Here is a 13751-nt window from a genome sequence, read left to right on the forward strand (position 1 = left end):
GTATCTTAAGCTTGCGATGTAATTATGGGTTCTTTAGTTTTAGTTTCGTGGAGGTTAAGTTTAGGTTCGTTGATTTTTGTGTAAGAAGTGACACTTATGTTAAGAGATTGGAAATATTATTATGGCCTAATGCTTATTGGGTTTTTTATGGAGGATTGTAATTTGTAATTGTTACCATTGTGTGAGTGGCCTAATCTAGATGAATTGTTAATCGGTGTTTACAAAATTATGGGGGGACTAAATTATAGTTAATCCTTGTATCGTTGTTGGAGGTTGAAATGAAATTTTGGGGACTTTATTTGTGGTTTCTAGATAAGTTTGGAGTGTTTCTTTGGTGAAATGTGGGTTGATTTGGTATAGTGTCCCTTGGGTGAGATTTTGAACAATAGTTGAATGATGTTTGAGCATTTGGTTATGTTATGAGCGTGGTTGGTTTGGATTTTAGAAAAGCATGGGGAAGGATTAATGTATAAGGGCACTAGGACAATATGATAAATGGTGAAGTGTTAAACGTTAGGTTCTATTAGTTAATTATAGAAATATTTACTTAACTATAAATAAAGTAAGAGAATAAGTAAATAAAATAAATGTAAGAGTATAGCCGATAAATGGAAAATGTAAAGGTTGTAATATGGAAATCATAGCTCAATATAAAGGAATTACTAAACCAATATTTAGTGTGCAAATTGTTAAGGTCTATAAACTAAATACCCGGATGTTTAGTTAATGAAAAGATAAAGTAATAAATATAATAGTAAATGTATCTAAAGGTTAAGAAACAAAATAAACATGAATCTAAGATCAAGGCTTAACCTAATAATAGTTAGAACACCTAGCTAGCTTTACAAACGGGTGATGCGACGTATGAGCACGCTTGTAGTTCATGTGTCATAGAGTATAGGTTCAATGGCATAGACTAACATTGCAAATGTTCGCAGGATCGTGTCCGGATTGGAGACTTTAATTGATTCTCCAATATAGAGTCCAAGTGACTAGAATCCGAGGTGATGTTCAAGTCAAGAGTCCAATGCAGCTAAGTGGGTATTCTACTCACTGAGGGACCTTAGGAGATATATGAATTGCTATGTTTGGTTTAATTGGATGTTAACTCTATGATGATGATTTGGTATATGAAATTATGAGCAAATTGTGAAAATAAAATATGTTGATGAATTTATATTGAAGAATGCATGAGACTTGTATTGTGAATGGAAATGTGATAATGAGATAATGTAGAGATATGCATTAAGCTACAAGTGAATGATGACATGACGTTGAATTGATGTTGAGTATTGCATGAATATGATATATGTTGCTGAATTGATATTGAAGAATGCATGAGATTTGTATTGTGAATGGAGATGTGATAATGAGATAATGTAGAGATATGCATTAAGCTACATGTCAATGGATAACATGATGTTGGATATATATATATATATATATATATATATATATATATATATATATATATATATATATATATATATATATATATATATATATATATATATATATATATATATATATATGTGTGTGTGTGTGTGTGTGTGTATGTGTGTGTGTGATTGAATTGAGAATTGTTGAATTGAGAATATGATGATAAGTTAATGTTCAAATGATTAAAATTGATATGTTTGTAATTGTTGGGGATTGAGTAACATGAAATTATATTATGAATGTGGTATGCGTCGGAAGGAAGATGAATGAGAATAATGTGATTGAGTTGTGGATCATGGGAATTGAATACGTTGTGATAATGGCAGTATATGATTACTTAGTATACAAGATAAGTCTACGGTATGTGGCTCTAGCACTTGTGTATTGTTTCCCTACAGGTATGTGGCTTTACAGGCGGTGTTAAAGGTAAGTCTAGGGTATGTGGCTCTATTACTTGTGTATGGTTGCCCTGCAGGTATGTGACTTTACGGGCGGTGTTAAAGGTAAGTTTAGGGTATGTGGCTCTAGCACTTGTGTATGGTTGCCCTGTGGGTATGTGGCTTTACGGGCGGTGCTTGTAGATATTCTTGTATACTAAGTGTAATTCTAGAGTTGTTGCTTCTAGTTGCGGTGTTGGTAAGTCCAGTCTTAGGTTAGAGATAAACAACAAGTGTGATGAATGGTGTGGACTTGGTAAATTGAGGTTAATATTGATGAATCTTGTATGTGTTTATGTTTGTGCGCTTTGTTTACTCTGTAGTGAGTCTTATACCACTGAGACCTCGGTGACTTATTACCGAGGTGGTGAACTCATACTTTCACCTGTACAGTTAAACCCACAACCGTATAAAATCTGATGCTTTGGTTGCAGGTTCAGTGGATCTAGTGGATGACGCCGTAGCATAGTGCTTGGGACCATATGACAGAAGCTCAACACGGTAGTTGTAATGATTGGACCATGGGTTGTCCACTGTTTAATAGTCTTTGTTTATGGCTCGTGTCACCTGTGACACTTGTATTTATGGGCCAATCCTTTGGTATGTATTTAATAACTATGTTAAGCCTTAAACAGATAGACATTAATTGGCTCTTTTGTGTAATTGATAAGTTTATGATTATGATGTTGATTAGGCCAGCACTTCAACTCTTCAATGGCCGGATTTAACCCAGGTGCCCATGAAATGATTAAAGAGAATAATATCTCTTATCTTAATCATGATTATATTATCTTAAGCAAACTATGTTTCATTTAAACTAAATCTTGCTAACTAGAATAACTAGATCAGTTTTTTAATCCCCTGGTCTCATCTACGGAATAGGTTTAAAGATTTTTATGATTTTAATCACCACATGTTGTTTACATGAACACTGCATTACACTGTAACAGAAAGTTGTTCGATCGAATTCGGGAATTTACTTACACTGTACTAAATCGCTCAATCAACTTTATCACTTATAAATAATAAATTGCTTGATTGACTATAAAACCGATCGATCGTCTTCGACTTTATTAATCGTCCGATTCTATTTTCACCCGAATCCATCTATATATATAAACTAATCTCAATATCCTTATAATAATTAGCTTAGGAATAGGTTAATTAAATCATCTATCCATGCATGTATATGTACAAATTCTTATTAATGGACTAATAACAATGCATGTGATTTTCCTGGGTATTACATACCACCCCCTTACCGAAATTTCGTCCTCAATATTTACAATCCTAATAAACATGTTACTAACTAAATAACAATTTAAGATATATGTATTTATTTCTTGTTACCTATTTGTCTTCAGTGTTGCTGAAGACACTCTCTAGTAGGGATGCAGGAATCTCTACTGTTGGCTCAACAAAAACCTCAGGTTGATCTCCTCTTCTGGTGCTGGGGCTATACCTTCAAGGGGAAAGTCCCACCCCATAGTCATATATATCTGTGTCATACGCGGGACAAACATCTCATTCATCGCTTGATTGTTAAACAAAGTTTGTTGTAGAAAAACAAGCTCTCTTAACGGATCAAATACACCCATAGGGATGGGTCCCAACATCATAGGTTGTGGCATTTGTGGTACCACTGTCATATGATTAGGTACAACAGGCACCTCAGGGATGGGGTTGTTTGGTGGATCCATCCTGAAATATATGTACACAATTTGTATATAACTCATACAAAGCAGATATTTCAATCAAACACTGCAAAAAGTTTTCCAAACCTCAAAACAAATGTGGATATTTGTGCTGCAAATTTTAATTGTACTCACAAGTGCACGAATTGTTTGTAATAAAGGTTTTTGCAAGTGCGAGGTCGATCCCACAGGGCATTGTGTTTTTGAAAACAAAATTTATGTTTAAACTAATTAAATCTTAACCTAGTTCCAAAACAGGTTTGATTTTGGTGAATAAAAGAAAACATAAATAAAACAAAACAAAACAAAAAGTACTAAGGTTTTTGAATCCACACCCACCCACAATTAAAATCTTAGGTATCTTTTACTATGCTTTAAATATTTAATCAGAACCATCGCATGTATCCATTCTTTACACAAATCACAAAAGAAATCCAATTTAAATCAAATCATCAGGTGTATATCCGTAAATCACAACAAGATATCCAATTTAAATCAAAACATCAATTGTATCTGTAGAATAAATCACAAGGGATATTCAATTGTTTTATAAATAAAAACCAAGCAATCAATTATGTGAAATTATCTCAAATCATCAAAGGTATCCTTGAATCACAAAAGATATCCAAGAATCATTCCACACATTGAAAAAATTAAACAAAAAAAAATTAGATAATAAAGACTTCCATGGAAGTATTGTTGTTCTTCATCGATGAGGCCTCACCCTTAACCTTAGTTGAGAAATTAGCTACACATGATTATGAAAAATAAAACATACACCTAAAAAAAAACTAAACTAAAAAGAGAAAATATTTTTGGTCTCCCACTTTCCTCCTTCTTTTCTTAAGGCTTTGTAGTCTATTTATAGCGAGCAAACAAACCCTAGAAGCCCTAGAGATCCCGTAAAATCATACTTCAATCTCATAGTCAAATTAGGAAACAATCCTAGTACAAATTGAAATAGGATTCGTCCAGATTTGTGTTCTTATATTGTGGGACACTTTTTGCATAGCAGCTTCCAAATTATCAAAATTATATTTCACAATTAGTTGTAGTATTTTGAGTTAGCTTTCTAACACTGCTAGTTTTACCTTAATCCAATACTTAAGCTGAAAGTTATGATCAAAATACTAAGACATGTACAGAATCTGAAATTTAATCCAATCCGATTTTGACTCTAATTAGAGAAATTCTGATTTAATTCTTTCATTGATTTAGTTAAATATAACCACATCATCTAGGTCTTCTCAAAGTGTGCTTTCTTCCAAATTTTGCATTTTTCACCTTAAAGCTGTCGTTTTCCATTAGCAACCTACACACTAAAAATGCAAATCTAACACAAATCATTAGATTAAGACATAGCTAAGGAATTAACTAATGTAAATTAAGGAGTTTAAATATATAATATTTTGCACTTATCAAGCACCCTCGAACTTACATTTTGATAGTCCCTTAGCAAAACAAAATAAAAAATAAAATGAAAGCATGAAACATAAATCCTCTTTCGTGGGAGAGACGATTGTATTTAATATATGCAACATGCCTTTTAAACCCCTAAGACTCCATAGTAGACGAGTAAAGTCTCGTCCACAAACATTTTAAAACACTATGTTATTGACAAATAAGAATTTATGCACTATCACATGGTTCATACATCATGAGTCGGTTTAACAAGGTAAAGATCACAAACACATCATCAAGACATCAAAAATCATTTAACTCAAGTTATTTAACTATTTTGGGCTATTTGGTGTTCATGTGTAATTTTTGAAAAGTCCATTTTTCTGCCGTTATAATGCTGATTTTTTTTTGAAACTAACAAAGTTTTAACTGTTTGTGGCATTTTTTTGGGCATGTATTTCTTTGTATTTTTTTTTTTCAGAAATCTGTCTTCAGGCAGCTCTCAGCGCAAGGTCAGGCCAAGGACAAATGAGGGCAAAGCAGCTGATGAGTGCCAAATATTGCATATGTGAACCCCTTAATTTGCATTTACTAAACCTTTAGTTTTGTTATTTTCTAATATTTTTTGTTAGTTTTTGTATTTTAGTATTTTGTAGGTCATTGAGAGAAAACAATAGCTTTAAGGTGAAAGAAAGCACACTTTGAGAAGACCTAGATGATGTGGTTATGTTCAACCAAATCAAGGAGAGGAGTAAATCGGAATTTCTCTAATTGGAGTCAAAATCGAATTGGATTAAATTTTAGATTCTGTATATGTCATAGTATTTTGGCCATAACTTTCAGCTCAAGTATTGTATTAAGATTAATCAAGCGTCGTTGGAAAGCTAACTCAAAGTACTACAAATAATTGTGAAATAGAATTTTTCCAATTCGGACGTTTGATATGTCAAAAGTGTCCCGCAATAAAAGATCACAAATCTGGAAGAATTTGGAATCCTTTTCCTTCTTCGAGTGAGTTTTCAGTCTCCTACTCAAACGAGAAGACTAACCTCCAATTTTACTAGAAATTCTAGGGCTTCTAGAGTTTATTTTCTCCCTATAAATAGACCTCTAAGCCTCAAGAAAAAGTGTGAGAAGCTAGAGACCAAATACATTTTTTTTCTTTTTAGTTTAGTTTTTCTTTAGTTTAGGATTTATTTTCATAGTCATGTGTAGCTAGATTTTCAACTAAGGTTGAGGACGAAGCCTCATCAATGAAGAATAACAGCACTTTCATGTAAGTTTTTATTATCCGATTTTATTTGGTTCAAATTTTCCATTGTTTTACTTCTTTTCAATATGTGGAATGATTATTGGATATCTTTTGTAATTCAAGGCTACATTTGATGATTTGAGATAATTTCACACAATTGATTGCTTGGTTTTTATTTATAAAACAATTGGATATCCCTTGTGAATTATTCTACGGTTACATATGATGATTTGGTTTAAACTGGATATCTTTTGTGATTTGTGTAAAGAATGGATACATGGGATGTTTTGATTAACTGTTTGAAGCATAGTAAAACATGCTTAAGATTTTAATTGTGGGAACTTCGGATTAAGATTGATGAACATGGAGTATGTTGTTATGATTCGGTGAGTGTGGATTCTAAAATCTTAGTACATTTTCTTTTGTTTTATTTTACTTTATTTAGTTTATGTTTCTTTTTTTTATTATTATTATTATCAAAAATAAAAATCTTTTAATTTTTGGAAATAGGTTAGGATTTGATTAATTTAGTCATAAATTTATTTTCAAAAACACAATTCCCTGGGGGATTGACCTCGCACTTGCAATCCATTAACTGCAAATGATTCATGCACTTGCGAGAACATTTAAATTCACGTCAGCAGCCAATCAGGGCTCGGATGGATAATAGGCAAGCAACCCCAGAGATGAATGTAGTCAGAGCAGACATTATAGTGGCTCCTCTGGATTTCATTACTGAGATAATCCAGGCTAATCACTAGGGATACCTTTATAAGATGTGCATGCCTTGTGTATCCCCAGGCTGGTGCGTGATTTTTATGGGAACTTGGAGGTTGTTCAAGATGATGACAGAGGGATTATTCTTCAAACTACTGTTCAAGGGCCCACCATTGGGATTGACCCGCAGATTATTAGTTCCATTATTGGTGTACCAGTGCTTACCATTTCAGCCAGTCCTTTCACAGAGGTTTTGGAGCCTCCTAGCATAGAGTAGCTTAGAGATTACTTTGATGCTCATCCACAGGGTGATAAGTGAGCTCATGCTCATATCAAGATCGATGCCTTTTCTCCTCTACACCGGCTGGTCACGAAAATTGTTTTACACAATCTCTGGCCCACAGCTCGTAGAAGTGAGCTTGTTCTGAAGAAGGCTCAATTTTTGTATGCACTATCTATGAGGATGCCTTTTTGCTTGTGTAAGCACATCCTCAATATTATGCTCGATTCGAGAGATGATCATGCTAGCGGTCTTCCTTTTAGGTGCTTGGTCACTAAGATCTGTCTTCAGTTTGTTACTAATATCTCTATAGAGCTCAAGATGAGAGTATAGGACCCCCCATGGCAGTCAGACTCTCATGAAGCCTAATGCCCACCTACGGTATGAAAGTCAAGGAGAAGCTCCAAAGCCTCCGCCAGTTCAGTTTGAGCTACCCACAGGAGCCTCCTCTTCTCAGACTGCTCCACCTCCTCCATCGCATGATGATAGGCTCAGGTTTTGAGTGCCTTGAGCTCTATTCAGCAGGATGTCAGCTCTATTCAACAAGAGGTTAGCTCTATCAGTACCAGAGTTCAGCAGTGCCAGCTTGATATCCAAGAGTGTCTCAAACACCATCATCCATCTCATGATGATGAGGATTGACTGTTATTTTTGATTATTTGAGACTGTTTACTTTTATTCCTGTTTTTGGATATTTGTAAAATCTTTTAACTCTGGATTTTATATACTCTGTTGTTAGTATTTTGGCCTCATTCTGTGTTTGGACAAAATCACTTATATGTAAGGATACTGCAAACAGGGATTCCACTGTTCAGAGTGAAGTCAGAAGAATTTCAAAGTTCCCTGTCAGCCGTCCGGACGATGTGTCATCCCGTCCGGACGCCCATCTGTCTACTGCTCCATCCTTCCGGACGATGTGTCATACCGTCCGGACGCCAGATACTCCAGTATCATCCGTCCGGACGACGTACTTCTTCCGTTCGGACACTTCACTGTATCGAGAAGCTTCTGTGCCAGCTTACTTCGTCCGGACGTTTCAGCAGCAAGTCCGGACGCCTATCAGTTCTCGAACAGTTCACTGATTCTTTCCAAGTTCCAAGAAAGGGAAGATCAATCAACCGTCCGGACGCGTATCTCCGTAAGGCAAGAATCGCAGTTCAAAATGAACCGTCTGGACATCTGACAGCTGTGGTCCGGACGCTGGTGCATCGTATATGGTAACTAACGATTCGAATTCAACCATCTGGACGTCTCCTCCTTATGGTCCGGACGCACACGCATCAGATATGGAAATTGCGTACTGAAGTTTAGCCGTCCGGACGTCTCCCCCTTATGGTCCGGACGCACACGCATCAGTTATGGAAATTGCGTGCTGAAGTTTAGCCGTCCGGACGCTCCTGCCTCTTGGTCCGGACGCGCGAAGCCTGTTATGGAAATTACTTGCAGCAGACGTGCGTCCATCCGGACGATCGAGCCATCCCGTCCGGACGATGTTCTTATACAGGAAAGACTTCTCTGCGAAAATTTCGGAAAATCCTGTTGCACAGTTGTCCGTCCGGACGGTCATGGTCCACCGTCCGGACGGCTCACAAGCTTATTTTACCTGACGCTCATTCTGACCCCCAGACTATAAATAGGGGTCCTTGGGCACTTAGAGCTGCAAGAATTCGGTTTGAATTCCATTAGAGCTCATAGACGTGTTATTTCCTCTAGAGCCGTTTTTCAAGTGTGCTGCGCTGTAAACCGAAGTCTATCTTAGAGGTCGGCTCTAAAGTAAGGAGTTCCATTGAAGACCCCGTCAGGTAGGTGAACCTGGTTGGGAAGCGTTCGTGTTGGGTTACACGTCAGAGAGGAAGGTATGACCACTGCATCGGTACATGTGAGTGTTACTGTCTTGTATCTAGCTTTGTCTTCTGAATAGTGGAATTCCTGGGTTTGCTGCCTTGGAGTGGTTTTTCTCTTAACTGAGTTTCCACTTCGTCAACAAAATCCTTGTGTCATTTACTTTCCGCTGTGCCTTAATTTTTGTTGACACTTATGCACACACTTTACTTTTAGAAGTCATTTCAATTTTTTATCTGTTTACCCTTGTCTTGTTGAGACATTAAGGGGAAGTTATTTTATAAATGTGGTTTTTCTACTATGTTTTCCCTTTGTCCTTCTGAGACAAAAAAGGGTGGTATATTTATTTTTGGACCGGGAATGTTGTATTTTTAAACCGGTCAAGTGATTTTTGTTCCAGAATGGCCAAAGAGGGAGTTTGTTAGCTTTGTTGGCTGCATTCTGTTGACAAAATCACTATCATGTAATGTTGTTGTCATAAACAGGGATGCCGTATATTTCAAAATCTTCAAAGTATTTAGAGGAAGACTATTTCAGTGATCAAGGAAGATTTTGTGCAGATTCAAAAGGATCCTTTGTTTCCGTTCGGACGGTCCAATTATGCGTTCGGATGCCCATCAGTATCGAGAAGCTTCTGAACAGTTCAAGGTTGCATCCATCCGAATGTCATGGCAACACGTCTAGACACTCTTCAGAGTTCGAGAAGATTCCAACTTTCCTTTGTAAACATGGAGTGGGAAGACAGCTTGCACCCATTTGAATGATAGGGCAACTCCATCTGGATGCTAAGATCCTTGATAAGGAAATTGCGTGCATACAATCTGCATCTGTCTGGACTCCAGGGCAACATTGTCCAGACGCGATCCTTGATAAGGCAATTATGTGTAGACAAGGTGCAACCGTATGAACTCTAGGGCAACACCGTCCGGACGCGGCCTTAGTATGAAAATGCGTGAAGCATGTTATGGAAAGGCGGTTGCATAGCTGACCGTCTGGATGCTCTATGCTTCCGTCTGGACGCTCTATGCTTCCATCCGGAAGCCGCCTAGAGAAATCAGAGACATACTCGATTTAGGTCTTCTTAGCCTACAAATAGAGGCCCCTAGGCATGATATCTTTACAGAATTCGATATTGAATTCTCTATAGCTTAGAGAGGGTGTTTAGAGAGATATTGTGAAGATCTACTAGCTCTTAAGCGGTTGCCGGTGTGTTGTTGCTATTTCGTGTGAAGTCTATCTTAGGGACGAGCTCTAAGGTAAAGAAATCTTCAAATAGGTGACTTGGTTGGGAGGTGTTCACGTTGGGTTACATGTCAGAGTGCAAGATACGATGGCTGCATCGGGTGTGTGAGTCTTTCTGTCTTTGTACTAGCTTTGTCTTCTGAAAAGTAGATTTCCTGGGTTTGGCTGCCCCGGAGTGGTTTTTCTGTCTCATTTAAATTTCACACTTTTGATATTTTGTTACACATTGCGCGCGCACACACACACACACATCATAAATTAGAAGTCTATTTATTTTTCATCTTTCCTTTCTCATATGCACCCAAACCCAATCACCCGATTCAAAGATGACTTGTCTACGACCCTTGTTGGCTTTGGTTGCATATTGCTCATTTTTCTTTTCTCTGTGTTGGTGTACACTTTCATAGAGTTTCTTCACCATCTCGGCCTTTTTTTGACCATCCAAACTAGCCCTTTCATTAACTGGCAAAGGCAGCAAATCCAAAGGAGTTAGTGGATTAAAACCATAAACAATCTCAAATGATGAAAAATTAGTAGTAGAATGAACACTCTGATTATATGCAAACCCAATGAATGGCAAACAATCCTCCCGATTTTTCAAGTTCTTTTGAGTTATACACTACAAAAAAAAAGGGCATTTATGGATGGTTTTTTTCTAGACGGTTTCTAAAACCATCTAGAAAACAAAATTTGCAAACGGTTTTTTCAAAACAGTCTGTAAAAAATTTATTATTGACAGTTTGATTAAACAGTCCATAAAATTCTAGATGGTTTTAACTTAATCATCTAGAAATTTTGTTTTCGAGACGGTTTTTATATAAAACCGTCTATAAATTTATAGACAGTTTTTTCTAAAACCGTCTGTAAAAAATTTATTATGGACGGTTTGATTAAACCGTCCATAAAATTCCAAACGGTTTTAACTAAACTGCTGGAAATTTTCATTTCTACATGGTTTTATAAAAATTGTCTAGCAATTTATAAACGGTTTTTTCCAAAACCATCCTTATCTTTTAATACCCCTATATCCTTGATTCCAAGATGCCGCACCAGTCTCTACTCGTCCTTGCATGCCAGTTCCCAGTCCCTTAACAACAAACAAAAATGCCTCTTTTATATGCTTGGTGATTCCTTGTCGTCTTACGTTGAGGATTAAAGCATTTCAAATCTCCGGGCAATATTCCAGATTTCATCCAATTTTTATGCTCTTCAAGGTCTATAGCCCATAGCTTGAGCAAGAGATCTGGTTTTTATAGTTTCATGAAGTTCTTTTTTAGGTTCTGGTTTTTCTATAGATCTGCTCATTTTTTTTTTCAGATCTGGTTTTTACAGATCTGAAAAACCACCGGTTCGGCCTGGTGATTTTGGTGTGGTTTTTCAGAGGTGGCAATGGGATTCGAACATGCTGGTGGTGGCGGCAGCGTGGTTCGGGGTGGGCGGTGCCGTGGTGGTTCTAGGGTGGGCAAAATCTAGCAAAAGATTTTGCTATGTTCTTCGTTTCTTTTCTTTTTACATGTTTGGTTGCTGAGTGAAAATGCAAGGAAAGATGAAGAAGGCATACAATTGTTTTAGGAAGAAAATCATGGCAAACAAGAAACATGCAGGGAGACGCCTATGTTGGAGTAGAGGGGCCAACGGTGGATGTGTTTGCTAGAAAGAAGAATCTTTGACCGCTGGACAAAAAAAATAATAGTAATAATTATATTAAAAAGAAGAATCTCTGACCATTGTCCTGGACGGTTTGAAACCGTCCAGAAAAAACTGTCTAGACTGTTTTCCCTACAGTTTTTTCCAATTTCTGGACGGTTTCAGAAACCGTCCAGAATTCCAGATTTATTTATTTATTTTTGTAGTGATAGTACGGAACAAAGTAGATAAAGTTCTTTTCACTACCTCGGTTTGTCCATCCGTTTGGGGGTGACAAGTTGTCGAAAACAACAATTTAGTTCTCAACTTTCCCCACAAGACTTTCCAAAAATAGCTAAGGAACTTAACATCACGATCAGACACAATACTCCTAGGAATACCATGGAGCTGTACTATCTCTCTAAAGAACAAATCAGCGATATGGGTTGCATTATCGGTTTTATGACAAGATATGAAATGTGCTATCTTAGAAAGCCTATCAACAACTACAAAAATCGAATCTCTAACTTTCCTTGACCTAGGCAAGCCTAAAACAAAGTCCATAGAAATATCTACCCAAGGCACACTAGGTACGGGGAAAAGAGTGTATAATCCATGTGGTAAGACTCTAGATTTGGCCTACCTACATGTAACTCATGTAGCACAAACTCTCTCCACATGACGTTTTGTTAGTATTTTGGCCTCATTCTGGACAAAATCACTTGTGTGTGTAAAGATGATGTAAACAGGGATTCTACTATTCAAGGCTCTCTTAGAAGACTTTTTATTCTGTGAAAGATCGAAGATTTCGGTTCTCTGTCAGCTGTCCGGACGATCGAGCCATCCCGTTCAGACGCCCATCTGTCCACTGTTCCATCCGTTCGGACGACGTGCCATACCGTCCGGACGCTAGTCAGACCAAGCATCATCCGTCCGGACGACGTGCACTTCCGTCCGGACCCTCCACTGTGTCGAGAAATTTCTATCCAGCTTGCATCCGTCCGGACATCTTAGCAGCCCGTCCGGACGCCTCTCGGTACTTGACCAGTCTCAGATTCTTTCCAAGTTTCAATAAAGGAAAGATCGATCAACCGTTCGGACGATGTGGTATCCCGTCCGGACGCGCGTCTCCTTAAGGCAAGAATCGCAATTCAAATATCACCGTCTGGACGTCAGTCAGCCTCGGTCCGGACGCGCGTGCAACTAATATGGAAATTGTCGATTCGACTTCAACCGTCTGGACGACTACCTCTCATGGTCTGGACACGCGCATAGCAGATATGGAAATTGCGTGTTGAAGTTCAGCCGTCTGGACGCTCATCCCCGAGGGTCCGAACGCGCGAAGCCTTATAAGGAAATTACTTGCAGCGGATGTGCGACCGTCCGGACGATGTACCATCCCATCCGGACGCGGCTTTTAAACAAGAAAGATTTCTCAACGAAATATTTTTGAAAATCCTGTCGCACAGTTGTCCGTCCGGACGGCCATGACCACCATCTGAACGGCGCCCAGCTGTTTTTTGCTTGACGGTCATTTGAGCCCCCAGCCTATAAATAGAGGCCCCTAGGCATTGAGAACTGCAAGAATTCGATATTGAATTCCACAACTACTCATAGACGTGATTTTTCCTCTGAAGCCATTTCAAGTGTGTTGTTGCTGTGCTACATCAGAAGTCTATCTTAGGGGTTGGCCCTAAGGTAAAGGATTCCATTGAAGACCCCTTCATGTAGGAGACCTGGTTGGGAAGCGTTCGTGTTGGGTTACACGTCAGAGAGCAAGGTACGACCACTGCATCGGGTACATGTGAGTGTTACTATCT

This window comes from Alnus glutinosa, chromosome 14 (assembly GCF_958979055.1).
Source record: "Alnus glutinosa chromosome 14, dhAlnGlut1.1, whole genome shotgun sequence".
Taxonomy (NCBI): Eukaryota; Viridiplantae; Streptophyta; class Magnoliopsida; order Fagales; family Betulaceae; genus Alnus; species Alnus glutinosa.